Raw genomic sequence first — 15,515 nt, forward strand, 5'->3', positions numbered from 1 at the left:
AAGTTCCGCGAAGGACGCGCAGTCCGGTCCGGGCGCGCTCCGAACGTTGGCCTTGTCGAGCGCGGCCTGTAGCTCGGCCAGAGTGAACGGCGTATCGTTCGGGGCTGCTGTTCTCGCTTCGTCTCCGTGGTCGTAGCAAGTCTCGTTTTTCTCGTTGGGTTGTGGAAAAAACGTTGTTCCGGCCATCGTGGCGATTTCCTCCTCACTCTTGTCGAGTCGGAGAGCTACCATCTGTGCTGCCGTCCGTCTTTTTGACTTGCCCTGCCAGCTCCTGAACATGTTCCACATTTGGAGTAGGTGCATCCGTCCGTTGAATTGGTTGCAGAGGTCCTGCCAACGTTCTTGTGCCAAGTTCTGGGCGTGTTGGCGCGCCTCCTGCGTCGCCTGGTCAAGGCGCCTGCGCAACCATGGTTTCTTGCCCTGCTCTCGGTATCGCGTGAGTGCTTCGATGCGGGTATCCCACAGATTGAGCAAGTGTAAGTCAGGCTGGGGGGTGTCCGGATCCACGTTTAATGTGCGTGTGGCTTGCGCCTTTGCTGCTCGCAGACGTTGGACTAGGTTGCAGGGCCGAGTTTCGCCTTCCAGGACCTCCCATTCTTGTAGTAGGTTTCGGTAGTCATCGCACTTGGTGATTTGAGTTTTTATTTTCTGGTTATTTATTCCTCTTACGTTTTTGAGCGTGACAAGTATGGGGAAGTGGTCGCTGCCCATCGCGTCCATGGAAACTTCCCAATCTGTCCGTGCGTTACGCGACCCCCACGTGAGGTCTGGGGTTGTGTCCCCCTGGCGTCCGTGTCCGTAACGTGTCGGAATATCAGGGTCGTTGAGCAGCTCCATGTAGTTGGCAGCCATCACGTCGCGTAGGGTCTCTCCCCTGTAGTGATTCTCGGCGTAGCCCCACGCCTGATGCCGCGCGTTGAAATCTCCCGCAATAACGATTATATCGCTGGAGTAGGTGGATCGAATGTAATATATCCAATCCCAATTCTCGCGCGCTCTGCCCGTCCTTCTTGGCTGGACGTAGACCGAAACAAGGAGCAGGGCGCGTTTGCTGAACCGGGTGCGGACGCCTACTACTTCCTGGTGATCGTTGCACCATCTGCTCAGGTCAATCACCTCAATGTGTGGAACGGTCTTGTCGATGTAGATAGCCGTCTGTCCCCACGCGTTTCTTCTGCCCGATTCCCGCCCTTGCGAGCGATCCGTGATTGTGGGTTCAAAGTAGGCGTCGTATCCTGGTATGACGATCTCGGTGCTGTTAACTTCTTGGAGCAGCATCGCGAGCGGTTTGCCTTGTGCTTGTAGTCGGTGGACCAGTTCGGCTTTTTTGTTTGCGAGCGTGCGGCAGTTGCATTGCAGGATCCACGCATCACCCGCGGCCGTGCGTCGATTGGTGGGACCACCGTGCCGACCACTTTCCATTATTTTGGTGTGACGGTTGGTGTGAGACACTGGGCCACCCCTCTGGAGCCGCTGCCTTCACCGAGGCGAGCGACCGCACCGTCAGGCGCCAGGCCGGAGAGGTTCGGCAACCCTAGTGGCTTGCTGGCAAGGTCTCACATCGCTCACTTATTTAACGGGTAATTTTACCGAACACCCTAATTTAAGGGTGTACGGTATAACGCCTTGCTTTAGGGGTGTTATGAATGACGCCCTTTTCATATGGCGTTTTGCTACTCTAATAAGGGTGTAAGTAATAGGACAAGCCATTTAGACCCTCAAAGGTGTAATTATGTTTAGTGTGTTGTCAGTAGCGCTGGACGCCGCCATTGGCTCCGCGCGATCGACAGTGTGATACGCAAACTCGATCGAGCAGCTGGCTGGTGTCTATCCATCCTCTACAGATCTCGCACTTCGGGTCAGTGCTCGGCCGGGTCCAGATGACATGAGCGAATGATGTTGTTTGCGAAGAGCGGTCATTTGAGCGAATCGACGTTTTAGCGAGTAACTGAGCGCGTGTTGACCCCCCCCCCCCCCCGGCCCCCTCCCCCCCCCCCCCCCCACACACACTCCCCCTTCCGCTCCCCCCTTCGTTCGCGACGCTTTGTGGCGTCAGTCTGCAGCGGCTCACTACACAAATGTTAACCCACCTTGCCTATCCCTAAACGCAGGTGGGCGGCGGCCAACCATTCGCTAAACTGTCTTTCGATAAACAAGTACGTCGGCGTTCGCTGAAACGTCGCTCAAAGGACTGAGTGTTACCCCGCTGCCGTATGGTTCGCTCCCCATGAGAAGGCCTAGCGAGGCAGACTCTCGACGCGTACCTCGCGTCCCGTCCAGATGCTTGGCTTTGGTTGCGTGGGTCACCAGAACCTTCGCGTTCGCGAAGGCTTCACGCTGGGCAATCGGAATGCGGAATTTCCGTGTTCAATCTTGGCCAGTTGGTCGGACTTCTCGTTCACAGCTGCGGGGCGGTGGCTGGTCACCCATAGAAAGGCGATGTCCTGGGCGGTGTCCGCAGTAAGTGCGTAATTTCTTTTCCGACCTCGAATTTCAGGAAGAATTATGCCGCCTTTTTTCCGCCCGACGTGGAGTGTTTACGACAGCTTCACGTGTGATTGCGTTATATACCAGAGATTTCGGATTACACGTTTGGAGTTTGCTGCTTTAATGGTGAGCACATCGTACTTGTGCGAAGTCTTTAAACGGACGTTCGCCCTGTTGCCGGCTTCTTTTGTGAAATCGCCGAGCAGACTATGAATCCTACGCCTTCCCCCCCAAAGGGCGGGCAAGTATTTCTTAAAATACTTCTTTTATTTTTTTCCCGTTTCGTTGACAAGAATAACTATTTTTGATTTGTTCGCTGCGGTCCTGCCCCAAGAGATCAAAAGTAGAAAACGGGGAGGAGTGCATGATACAAAGAAACTTTTTTTCACAAAATAAAGCAGAAAAGAGCAGTTTACAGAAACGCCGCCTGGTCAGTGGTGGCTCGAGGGCTATGGGTTACAGGTTACGCCTCCGCTCTGTTTCTTAACTTTTTCGACACCTTCGAGACCGATTCTTAGCGATTCCACAACGTAAAAAAATGCAGGATGCTATGTCACTGCCTTCAGTGTTTCGATTTGCTTACAGGCTCGAAGCTCAAATATCGTCATACAATTCAATATACTGCAAGACAACTGACTCGTGCACGGACTAGAACCCAGATATCTCTTCGCAAAGTTCAAGGCAGCTTGAATGGTGTTCTTTGTTTTTCTGTATATTTTCTCGTGACACAGTTTTAGAGCGCAGCTCTTAGGGGCCCGTTCCCGGCTTGAGCGGCGTCGGCGTCGCCGTCGGCGTAACCAAGGTCACCCCAAGGTCACGCGACCCCCCAAGGTCATTCCAAGCTCACGTGACCCCCAAGGTCACCCCAAGGTCACGAGACCCCCAGAGGTGACGTGACTCCCCGAGGTCACGAGACCCCCAGAGGTCACGTGACTCCCCGAGGTCACGTGACACCCCCCGAGATCATGTGACCCCCCCCCCCCCGCCGCGGTCACGTGACCTCCCCGATGACGTCATCGTCACTGATGATGTCACCGGCATCCGCATCGTCATCGTCATCATCACGGATGACGACATCAGTGACGTCACTGATGACGTCACCGACATCCGCATCGTCATCGTCATCATCGCTGATGACGTCATCGGAGTCCGCATCGTCATCCTCACTGATGACGTCATCAGTGACGTCACTGATGACATCATCGGCATTGTCACGTGACCCCCCCAGGTCACTTCACCCCCCCCCCCCTACTACCCTTCCCTCCTCCTCCTCAAGAGCTGCGCTCTAATTCGGTGTTACAGGAAGTTGTAAACGGCTTTTTTAATTTTTTAGACCCTCTATTAAGATCAACGGATATTTTTGAGGCTGACATTTTGTTTATATTTTCTAGTTGATACCGGTGTATGTGATTCAAGTTTTTTATGCTGTCATTCTTCCCTATATTTCGTAGGCCTGCATGTATAAATCGGCACATGCACTTCTACTTGTGCAACGAATAGCTTAATGATACATCTGTGATCATTAGGACGTTTGCCTTCAGCGCAACTTTATGTGTCAGGGTATACAATTTTAGGACGAAAATTAAAATAGGAAGCCTGTAAAAAAACTGCCGACAATAACCCCTTTCTATAATTCAAGTATTCATGATGGTTCGCCTTTTTGTTCCACTGCTGGCAATTTGTTTTGCATAAGGTTCTAATTTTAATTTTTGCTTAATCAGTCTGTTTTCTCTTTTAGTTTGAATATATAAGATTCATACATTAACTTGTGTTTAAAATTACTTTTAATAATACCTTTATCTTTTTAGTGTGAATATTTAAGTATAAAACATTATCTTTTGTTTAAAGTTTAAACGCGCTTTTAGTACCTTTATTTTATTAATTTCTAACTCGCTTGAAGTAAGCTAAAGGATATTCAAAGTTTGCTAACATTACGTATTACAGTTCAGATGCAGCATGACAAAAGTGCGCGGATGCAGTAAAAGTACATCTGTAGTATACCCGGGTCGGCCAATTAGATTTACAAAAAAGAACACTCGAAAGATATTTATATTTAATTACCCCTATATAAATTCGAAATATGCTGTTTTCCCCGAAGGGTTGTGAGCGATAGACGCTGCTGAGGTGCTGAAGACTGCAATATATTTGTGAAAAAAGTGTCATGCTCAATATTGTGGAAGATGATTTTGAACATTAAATGCTACTTAGATCCATAAAATTGTGGATAATATTTGTGAACAAGTGGTGCTACCGAGCTGCATCTTTTGATTAAGGAAGATGTTTCTGAACATGTAGTTCCGTAAGTTGTTGGAGTTTGTTGAACATGTTAGTGAACAAGAGGGGCCGTTGAGATGCTCATTATTGTTCTGGTTGTGGCTTCTCTTGGGGGTAGGAAAAAAAAAGAGATGGAAACATGAACAACGGTTATTCCCCGCCTTTTAGAACAACACGCTGGTCTGAGCAGATGGAGAAAAAAAAAAGAAAAAAAAGTTGCAGTCCCTGTTTGCTTCGGTCGCGCCAGCTGCCATAGGCTCCTTTTCAAGGGAAAGATTGCGTCTTTCACGCATAAAAAAAAAGAAGAAAAAAAATAGTCCGATTGCGGTAAAAGAGGAAGAAGGAGCGGCAGGCGACGGGGAAGGATTTGGATCAATTTTAAAGGCAGCGTAATATGCGTAGATAGCATACGTACCGAGAAACAAAACACTCTATTTTTCTATTTCGCGATAGAAAAAAACAACAAAAACAAACAAACAAACAAAAACAATCGGTTATCTCTATACTTTTCGGGCTTACCGTTCGACCTAATGGCAGTAGAAGAATTCGCCGAGAGATTGTGAAGGGAGGGTAAGTCGTATGTAGAGGGGTGTGACAAACGGAACATTTTGTTTACACACACAAGAAAAAAGAAAAAAAAACAAAAAACAACGTGTCCGAAGATTAGCGAGGGTTGGAGCATTCAGATACCATCTATCTGCCATGTTCTGACACGTTCTGCGGTTCTGACTTTCCCGGATTGCGCGGACGGTTCTAGTCCGAATGTCAAAGGCTTTCCTCCTAAACAGGATGCTATGCATTGACTGATTCATTTATTGACAATTTTTAAGTAGCTAGGTCTGGGTATGCAATAGAGCGTTTTCAATTAACACTATTTACAACGTGAGAAAAGCTAACCAAGAGTTTAAGGAAGGGGATAGAAGAGAAAGGTTTTGTCATTTCTGGTCAACAGCTAACTCATAAAAGGTTTACGTTGGGAGATAAACTAATTTTACCCACCTTTAGCAGGCTCTTTTGTTTTGTCCAGATTGCAGTGAAGATTTACCCAGACACGAAATCCTTCAACCACCCGTACGCGTAGAGCATATATCTGATATCTGTCATGACGTTGCCTCGGGTACATTTCTGAAATACGCGACGACAATGTACGTGTTAGGATTTCAAAGCGATATAAGGTTACACTGCAGGCATAGAGCAACGCACCTTCGATATTCGTGAGAAAGCAACACCAATTTTAGATAATCCTTTATGATATACAGAAGCTTTCGGAAACCGTAATTCATGTCGCTGTTAGCGATTCGACTTAAAAACGGTGTGTCACATGGTATAAGTTGGTTTATATCACTTAAAAAAAAATACATTTTGAAAAAAAAAAAAAAAAGTAACCGTGTTGAGAGGTGAGTTTTGGCGTATTTTTATCCCGTGAATCTGAGTACTTTGATCGTTTTCTTTGAAGATGCAACAAAACGCGTGAAAAATCGAAAAACCTCGGACCAGTCGTGACGTCATACTAGGATCTTTGGGATGCCAAGCGCGTGTCGCTCGTGTGGGCAGCGCGTGCAATTGCAAGTTTGCCAGGTGTCTTCCCCCGCACTGACGCGAGTCGTGGCGTCTATTTTTTACCTTTTTGAAAATAGCAAGGGTGCGAGTGCGTAGCTTTGACAGGCGCTGAAGATGATCGAGAGCAGGGATTCCGAAAACTTCTTATATGACGTCGGGCCCCGGGAAGGAGGGGCTTCAGTGGTATATTAAAATTAATTTGGGCAGTCTTCTTGCACGAAATTCAAAAATAATCTCCATATTCGTGAACGTGGAGGCCAGATGAAGACGATTTAGGTGTTTCTCCTCAAATACAAAACCGCTCCATGTTTGCCTTCCCTGCGCAGAAACATACTTTTGCGCAGAGCATTATCACCTACAAACTTTCAGTGTTATAACTTTCACATTCATCATTATATAAACTGCCTCTGCTCTGGCTTTAAAGAGTTACGTGCAAAGTATGAAAAACAGTCTTGTCCTTGTTTGCACTATCACTAGCAAACAATTGGCAGGTCACATAACCACGAGCTTGCGCCCGTACTTCTCGCAGCACTGTGAAGAACTGGAGAGACAGGTTTTAGCAAGGAACCAAAATCGGCACCACGATGTCTGCCTAATTTGGGCCGCTGGGAGTACTGTGTAAAAACGTGGCATTATTGAATTAAGCCAACTCTAGCCATGCGCCTTATTTTTCGCTCCTTGCACGCTTCTCCCACTGAGATGGCTTTACCTCGATCCCTTGACCAAGGTTGTCGACATGAATGTTGTACTTCTTGGCCATGTCCTGCAAAAATATTAGATAATTGTGGAAGATGAAATAGTGACCAATCGATCATGACCCTTATATATACGTCGTCAACAAAGTTTAATGTGCTACATAGAATGTAGGAGCCTATGTCTGGTCAGTATGGCGATACCAATGTATCGAGATTCTATCTTAGAGATACCTTCGAGTATCTGTATTTCTTTACCGAGATAATTAAAAAAAAGTATATTGCATTTGTATATTAGTATTGACATGCAACAGCGATCACTTTTATCGTACTATTTTGGCAGTCTTAGGACTATACAAGCCTTGTTGCCTAATATATCAACATAGCCAGAGTTAAAATAACGTGCTTCTAATAAATGTGATTTGTAAGAATAGCAGGGTAATCTCCTCCAAGAATTTCGTCTATTCCGTCCGCTTTAGATTAGGAAATAGTATCAAGAAGGCTAGTGAAGGGAAAGAAATCATTATTCACAAACAGTAAAAACCTTCAGAACGGTCTTATCTTTCTGCACTGAACCTACTTAGGTACATTTCCTGAGTAACTCAGAAACACTTCAAAGGTCAGTTCGAGACGCACCCTCACTGCAAATCGAAGGTTCTTTTACACACTTGCGACATTTTAGGACCAAGTTCTTTAAAACCAGACATGAACACGTTACCCCAAAAGGTCAACTAAATACCGTTACATGTTACTCTCTCAAAACTAACTAAATACTAAGTAACCTATCTCGTTTTCATAAATACGTTACTCGCTACCGATTCTCACAAATAACGCGTTACTTTAATTCAAAAGCAGCCAGTTTCTTTCCTCGTTACTTTGACGACCAAATAGAGAAGTTCTCTTCTTTCATGGTTTACTTTTTTTCGTTTTAGCAGTCCTTGCACTCAAGCAGTAACTGACTGTCAAACGTTTCATCAGTTATTTTTCCCCACTTCCTTGAGAATACATCTTTAGCGACACTGAGGTGTGGTTTTATAATTGCGCTCGAAGGAAAGGGCAGAGTTGCACTTCAGCAAGAGCTGGTAAATCTGGGATTCCCTTTTCTTTTTTGTTGTCTATGACTCTTAAGTTAAAAGTTGACAATAGGTTCGGTGCCTTCCCGTGTTGGCCTCCTGCGAAGTTACACTCGGTCTACACACGAACCTAGTAGGTTCATCCAACGAACCTTAATGTGTTGGCTCGGTTAAGGGCATACCCAGCTGTAGAGTTCAACTGCCGTGTTCAGCGATAAATGTTGCAATCCATTCAAACAGGTTAGTAGTTTTTCAGTTTGCCCATCTGCCTTTTTCACAATAGACGCATTCGTAGGAGAATTAGGCTGTTTAAACGGAGCTGTAAATGGTACTCGTCAAATGTATCGAAATACCATTACTCTTTACTTGGCCTTAAAAGTAACTAAGACGTCACTCGTTCCTATTCTACAAAAGCGTAACTCAACACGATACTCGCGTTACGTATATGTTTGTTTAAAACCTGTTAATATATTTATGACGAGATAACACACTGACACACTAAAGCCATGCGGTGACCCTGGAACTTCATTCCATAATAGAGAAGTTATTGCGGTGTTTGTGAGGCTGAAGAATCATCCTACTTATGAGAAAGGGGCTTTTATAGCATTGGCATAAGCTTTAAAGTAAAAACAAACAAATTATGATGCGCAAGAAAAAGTAAACAAACGGGACCGCCAAGTTTTCCACGGTTATCTGATAGGTGGCGCAAATGTATTCTCTCGTCGCAAGAGATTTTAGATTGTTTCAATACACAAGAAGTCGCCACTGTGTGAACTGGACTCGAGGTTTATTTCGGGCAAACGCCTTATGTCAAGCAGTCACTCGGGGCAATAATTGTTTGTTTATATTTGTTTATCGACATTCATGTGAGTCCTAACTCCTCAGGCTGCAGTACCAATGCTTCCTTCGTCATTGGCCATGCTATCCTACGACTTACGACCGTTTCGTCAACTATGTCGGACAGTTCAACGTTCAACTGGCAGGTCAACTTTTGCACTTTCACAAATTTTTGACAAAGCAATTCGCAAGATAGCTATGCTTGACCTGCTGTTTATCTCAAAGCCGCAGCTTGTGACTACGACTCTATTTGGAACCACTGAGCGATCAGATCTTCATCAACGTTGAGCTTTCCCTTCCAACACGTCACCAATCTCTTCATGCAATCTCTTCATGGTATATAAGTGCAAATTATTTTAATTACACAGCAGATTTATTTTAGAACTCAATATTCACGCGTCGTTTGAAAACCCGTGGCTTCAATCCCATTTGAAGAAATTGATAAATTCAACAAATAGGTTTAAACGAAACATCAACAAAAATATCTCTAACCGTTGTTTCATGCTCCAGATAGCATAAATGTAAACTAATTTGAAAATCTGAAGAAAATGCTAAATAAGAGTTTTCCAATTTTGATCTCTATGATATAATAAAAAACCTTCCCAAGAAAATATTGTTCCCTATTAATCCGAAACACATAATAGATTTATTCTTCTCGAATGATTTCCCTGTTTAGCGTTTTCCGATCAAGAAGAGTTACGAGATCCTCTGTGCTTTTTTGTGAAGGTTTTAATCAAGAAATATTCTCCTTACCTCGTTCTTGTTTATAACCCTTTATAACTACATAAATGAAACCGATCATTTTAACGGCAGAGGGTATTTTGAAATTAATAAAAAAAACTTTCTGTCAAATTCTGCTCCTGGTCCTGATCTAATATAATCTGAACAGCTAAAAATGACTAGTCAAACATCCCGTGTACTAATAATATTCTTCGTTTGCCGAAAATCTATCAATTCTGGTGTTGTACCGGCTGATTGGAAAACGAGTATGGTTGTTTCTGTTTTTAAAGATGGTACAAAAGACGATCCTCCTAATTACAGCCCTACGCCAAAACCCTATATTACCTTTCGGTTTATAAAAAAATGGAACAAAGAAATAAAACTGGAAGTGTTACTGGAAATCTGAAATTCAGATTGCAGACAACGGAATAATTTCTGAAATCCTGAAATCCAGATATAATCGATTAAGGTTTTCAGTTCCATAATCTAAACAGCGAAAAGTTATATTGGGTTTTGGAATATGGAGCCCTATTCCTTTAACGTCAGTGCCAAGCAAAATAATGGAACATGTTATCTAAAACCCAAGACGTAGGACAAAAGGAGAAGAAAAAAGGGGTTTTACAATGTCGAAGGTTCACCAGCTCGCTTGCATCTTCTCTGTAATTTCCATGTTATCTATTCTACTATAATGAATTATTTTTGTGCCAACAATTTGCTCTTGACTAACCAGCACGGGTTCCGGCGGTACCTCTCCCTTGAATCTCAGCTGTTTCAATTTTGTAAATGATATCCACTAAAACATAAAACTTAAAAATTAAACTCATACTATCTTCATTGATAAAAAAAAACGCTTCAGACAAAGTCCCACATATTCGTCTCATTTAAAAACGTAATGCACTCTAAATAGAAGCATCGTTTAAACATTGGATAAATAGCTTCCTCTCAACTCGAACACATAATGTTACAGTAGTTAATAGTTGCTTCTTACAAAAAGATGTTAAATCGCGAGTACCGCAGGGAACTTTGCTAGGCCCGCTACTCTTTTTAATATGCATAAATGACTTCCTATATCTTAACTTCTCTATTATGTTATATACCGATGACTGTGTGATTTCTAGAAAAAAAAATATGTGTCTGACCGCACCTCTTTGAAAACTGATTTGTTTTATGTTTAATCGTGGTATTGAGATTGGCAGATCAACATTATCATTAACAAAACTAAATGTCTTAACTTCACTATAAAAAAGAACCGCCCAGTTATAGTATTCCCATTTTAGCATACGCACTGAAGCTGTGACAACATACAAATATCTCGGCATCAACTTTAACAATAACTTATTATGAGAGCCTCACATCAACATCTCTGCTAAAGCTAATCGAAGTTTAGGATTTTTAAACCATCTTAATCGGGCCACGTCTGAAACTAAACTCATCGCATTTAATATTCTCATCTTTCCTCAGCTTGAATACTCCACACTCATCTGAAACCTCCATCAGTTATACCTAGAAGAAACACTGGAAGGTATTCAAAACGAGCATCTTGCTTCATCCTTCATAAATATACATCTACTACCAGTATAACTGCATTGAAAGCTGAACTAAACCTCCCTCTTTGGAAACACCGCAGAAACATATAACGTACCGCACACATACACAAAATGTATTACTGCTTTCCTTTGAACGAAGATGCATAGTTTTCGTCGGCTTTCCACATTTCCCTTCGCAAAGTTCACCGACTCAAAATTCATCTAGTCACGCTAAGGAATAATAAATTCAAGTTTTCTCCGTTTGAACTGGCTATCTCTGGCTGAAATAATCTACCTGAACCCATACATTTTTTTTTCATTACAGAAATCGATACTTTCCGAACTGATATCGCCGCTTTCCCGCAATTTAAAATCATATTTTTTTCTTAGAAAAGCAACTTGGTGTTCAATTTTATTGTCTTGTTCATAGTATACGTGTGCCATCCTATTGCTTATGCAAAGTTCCGGCGGACATTTAGGGGTCAAATTAATGAAATTAAATTAATGAAAATGAAATTGTGTAACCAGACTTTAAGAGACAAATTCAATAATTATCATTTGCGTTCGCAATGAAGTGCATTATCTGGAGCTATATTTACAGAAAAAAATCAAATCTATCTCAGCATTAGCATTTTGCCCCTAAAATGCGTGTAATTGTTTAATATTTGTATTCCGGAATACCTTTTATAGTATCTGTTCCTAGCCTTGAGCTCAGCCTGAGGGTATACCAAAACGTAGTCATAAGGTGGTGGTTGAAATATGTAGATTTTGATCCCTCCTAGCCTTCTTCAAAGTACTGTACCCGTGATGCGGTACACTTGTGAAAACGTTTCAGCAATTACATTACTAGGGATGAATACTAAACACTCCGCACGAAAATCAATGGTCTTGAAGAGGCAGATTTTCAATACAGGAGCCAGGCTGAGAAATGGCGCTAGCGAACGCAAATATAATCTCAAAAGGCTGAAGTCTTTGTTTTCGTGAGATGTAGTGAGTTATCACCGTGTTTTATACTGCCACGCACGGGTGCGAGCAAACAGGCAAGTGGTCGAGTGGTTATCGTGCTTATCTCCCACATAAAGGGCCCTGGTTCGGTGCCTGGGAACGGATGCACATTTTTGTTTTTCTGTAAATGTCGTGTTCTGGTGAATTCGAGAACCCTGTTGGTCTATTCGAGATCCGAATGTTATACGCGCGCAATCTTCTACTCCGATTTTCCATGTTGTATTAGAGCATGACTTAAGGCCCGTTCACACTCTTGTGACCGAGCAAGACCGAGAGAGACCAGACCGGTTTCTAAGCCTCTTAGGACCAGCTCCGCAGCAGCGCATCCGGTCCTAAGAAGTCGCAATAGGCTTAAAAACCGGTCTGGTCTCTCTCGGTCTTACTCTGTCGCAAGCCTGTGAACGGCGCTTTATTTTCGCGGTGCCGTATCGCCACGCGATTTCGCTTTCCTGTATTGATCGCGCGTGACGTGCATCTGATTGTAATCGGTTCTGCCACTAAAAGGGCGCACCGTTGAACTGTTGTGTTGTTGCGCGAGCTGGGACTGATGTGAAACGACCAGGACGATGTGTGTGTGACGGTTGGAATGCGGTATTTTTGGCACGACCGGCTCTATAGACCGATCTCACCAAGCGTTCGGCGCATGCGTGACGCCGCCATAACTTTAGTTCACAGGAGGCTAACGGCCGTGCACGAGAAGGCAGGTGCTATCTAGTGCTCCACTCGCGCAGAGCTCCAGCAGGGTTGTCGCACGTGCAGAAAGACTAAAGTTCCCTCGATGCATTGCGGCAGCGGTGGCGTAGTCAGACTGGATGGTGAGATCGGTCTATTGGGGGCGACTAGGTCACTCTGCGTTTCCCTATGGGAGCGCGCAGGCCAAGAAATATCGCGTGAACGGCATGGAGGGACCGAGTGTTCCGCTAAGCGCCGCCCTAGCTCAACGCTAAAAGCGCGGCGGCCGCTATGGAAGGCAATGGGAGCGTGTGGAAATAACGTTGTTTTCAAATGATTTTTGTCGTATTTAATAATCAGGCGCTAATGCTAGCAGACAGCACGTAAGGGGGGGGGGGGGGGGGTGAAGGGGAGTCTATCAAAGCAAACAAACAGTCATTATCATCTGCAACCTTGTAGCGAACAACTGGGACGGCTTGCTCGGAGCAGCGTCGTAGTCTCAACTGAGACTATTTCAAGAAAGCGCTGTCAAAGGTAGCGCTAAATCACGCACTCCATCTTAAATCGCGTCTCACGTGTGCTCGCGCCAGTGCTTTCTGAAGTCGGTCTCAGCTGAGACGCTGTTTCGAGCAAGCCGGACCAGGAAAGGCAAAATCAATAGCAGTATAACAAAAAGACCAAAGCGTTGTATGAAAAATGCTGAGTTTTTTTTTGTTTTGTTTCTGCCATTTTGCTTTATCACGAGCTATCACCGATCTTAAATGTTTTCCGAAATTCCCTCCTTTCAATGTGAGACAGTGGCAAACACACATATGATATAACGGCGGTTTCTTTCCGTCGATGGGCGCCCGCCTGTCTCCTTTATGGACGAGTCCTGACGTCAGCATTAATTCGAACGTAAGTCACCTATCAAGCGTTCCTAAAAAAAAGCAAAAAAAAAAGCCACCTTGCGTGGATATATTTAATACTTTCATGATTGTACACCTTCAATCGTGAGGCTATCTCTTATCTACACCACAGTTTGTTTGTTTATTAGTTCACCCCAGGAGGGTAATGCAACTGCGAGCGGGCATTAACCCATACCAAGGGGTCAACAGTGCCTCTATGTCAGAAAAACAAAAGAAGAAAAAAAAATGAATAACTAAAGCCGGTGCATAAATGAAGATTGTCCGTGAGTCGGGAGAGAACACAAATCGAGTTAGATGCTCCGCAGGTGACGCTTTTGGTGAATGTTCGAAGTGACCAGGAGTCACTGTCGAATGGTGGTGAACTGGTGACTGGCGTGGGGGGGGGGGGGGGAGCTCCAAAATTGCACTGCACAGGGTGGGAAGGAGTTTTAGTGACGAAGCGTACGGGCTAAAAGGGGCTGCAGTCCGCCAGTGCGAGTACGCCGGAGGGAGGAGGCAAAAGGAAGCGAGGAGTCCGGTACCAGAAACGTGGCTAGGAGCCGCGTGGTCGCTAGTTGACGTCGATGTTGAAGCGGGTTCCTGCCGACTGAACGGAGGAGGTGCAGTGCTCGATAGGATGGTTTTCGGGGGCCAAGTTGGCGCCTCATATTATGGTAGGAAGCGCGACGTTGCACCGACTCGAGAAAGGCAACAAGTTGCTTGGTTGCCGAATCCCACACCGAGCAGCAAAACTCCAGGAAGGGCAACACCAGTGCCGTGAACAGAAATCTGGGCACATCGGGACTGGCTCTTCTTGTGTACCGAATGACGAAGCCAATGAGTCACCTTTCCCCGGACACAACGTTTTGGACATAGCGATTGAAATCGAAATGCTGGTCGATGATGACACCTAGGAGGTGGATATACGTTGTTCTTGGGATCTCCACTTGGTTCAGGAAAAGTGTTGGAGGGGTCGAAGGTTGGTGTTAGAGCATTTGGTTTATGTTTAGGGGAAGTTTTTTTATCTTTTGACCAGAGAAGAATGATATCTAGAACAGCTTGTAGCTGTTTACCAAACGCACAATCGCAAGATCGATGAAGAAAGTCTTTAAAATACAGCCGATTATCCTCAAAACATCGCCGGTCGTGGAGAGGACACACAGAGATACACATGCGAAAGCGTCTGCTAGTGCGTTAAGGTACAGCGCCAGAAAACGTGGTGGCGGTCCTGCGAACTAGAGAAAGTATTAAATAAGCAAAAAGTAAATGCGGCGCGCTCGCGCTGCCTCGGGCGATCTGATCGCCCCTATAAAGCCGATCGTGGCTTTCGGCCTTGTATGTATAGTCTTCTGGTTGGATGTCTGAGTGAGTAAATGGTTGACTCAAACTGAGTTTCTTAATTACAACAAAGAGCGATGAGCAATGAGGATAAACTCAAGACGCCGACCATGACTACCATCCTAGGAAAGCTGCCAGAACTCTGCCCCGACTCCGGCAACATCGATGTCTCCATCGAACGGTTTGAGCAGTTTGTAAACGTAAATGGAATCGCCGCAAGCAAGAAGTTGCAAGTCTTGTTAACAGTCCTAGGGCAAAAGGCCTACATAACATGCGTTATCTGCTACTGCCCAAGAGACTAACCTAACTCAAGTATGAAGAGGCTGTAGCGGTGCTACAACAGCATTACGCGCCAAAACGTTCGATCGTTACTGAACGCTATCGCTTTTATCGACGAAACCAGGAGTCGAGAGAAAGCATAGCACAGTATATTGTCGGGCTAAA

This window comes from Ixodes scapularis, unplaced genomic scaffold (assembly GCF_016920785.2).
Source record: "Ixodes scapularis isolate PalLabHiFi unplaced genomic scaffold, ASM1692078v2 PGA_scaffold1__304_contigs__length_218370807, whole genome shotgun sequence".
NCBI lineage: Eukaryota > Metazoa > Arthropoda > Arachnida > Ixodida > Ixodidae > Ixodes > Ixodes scapularis.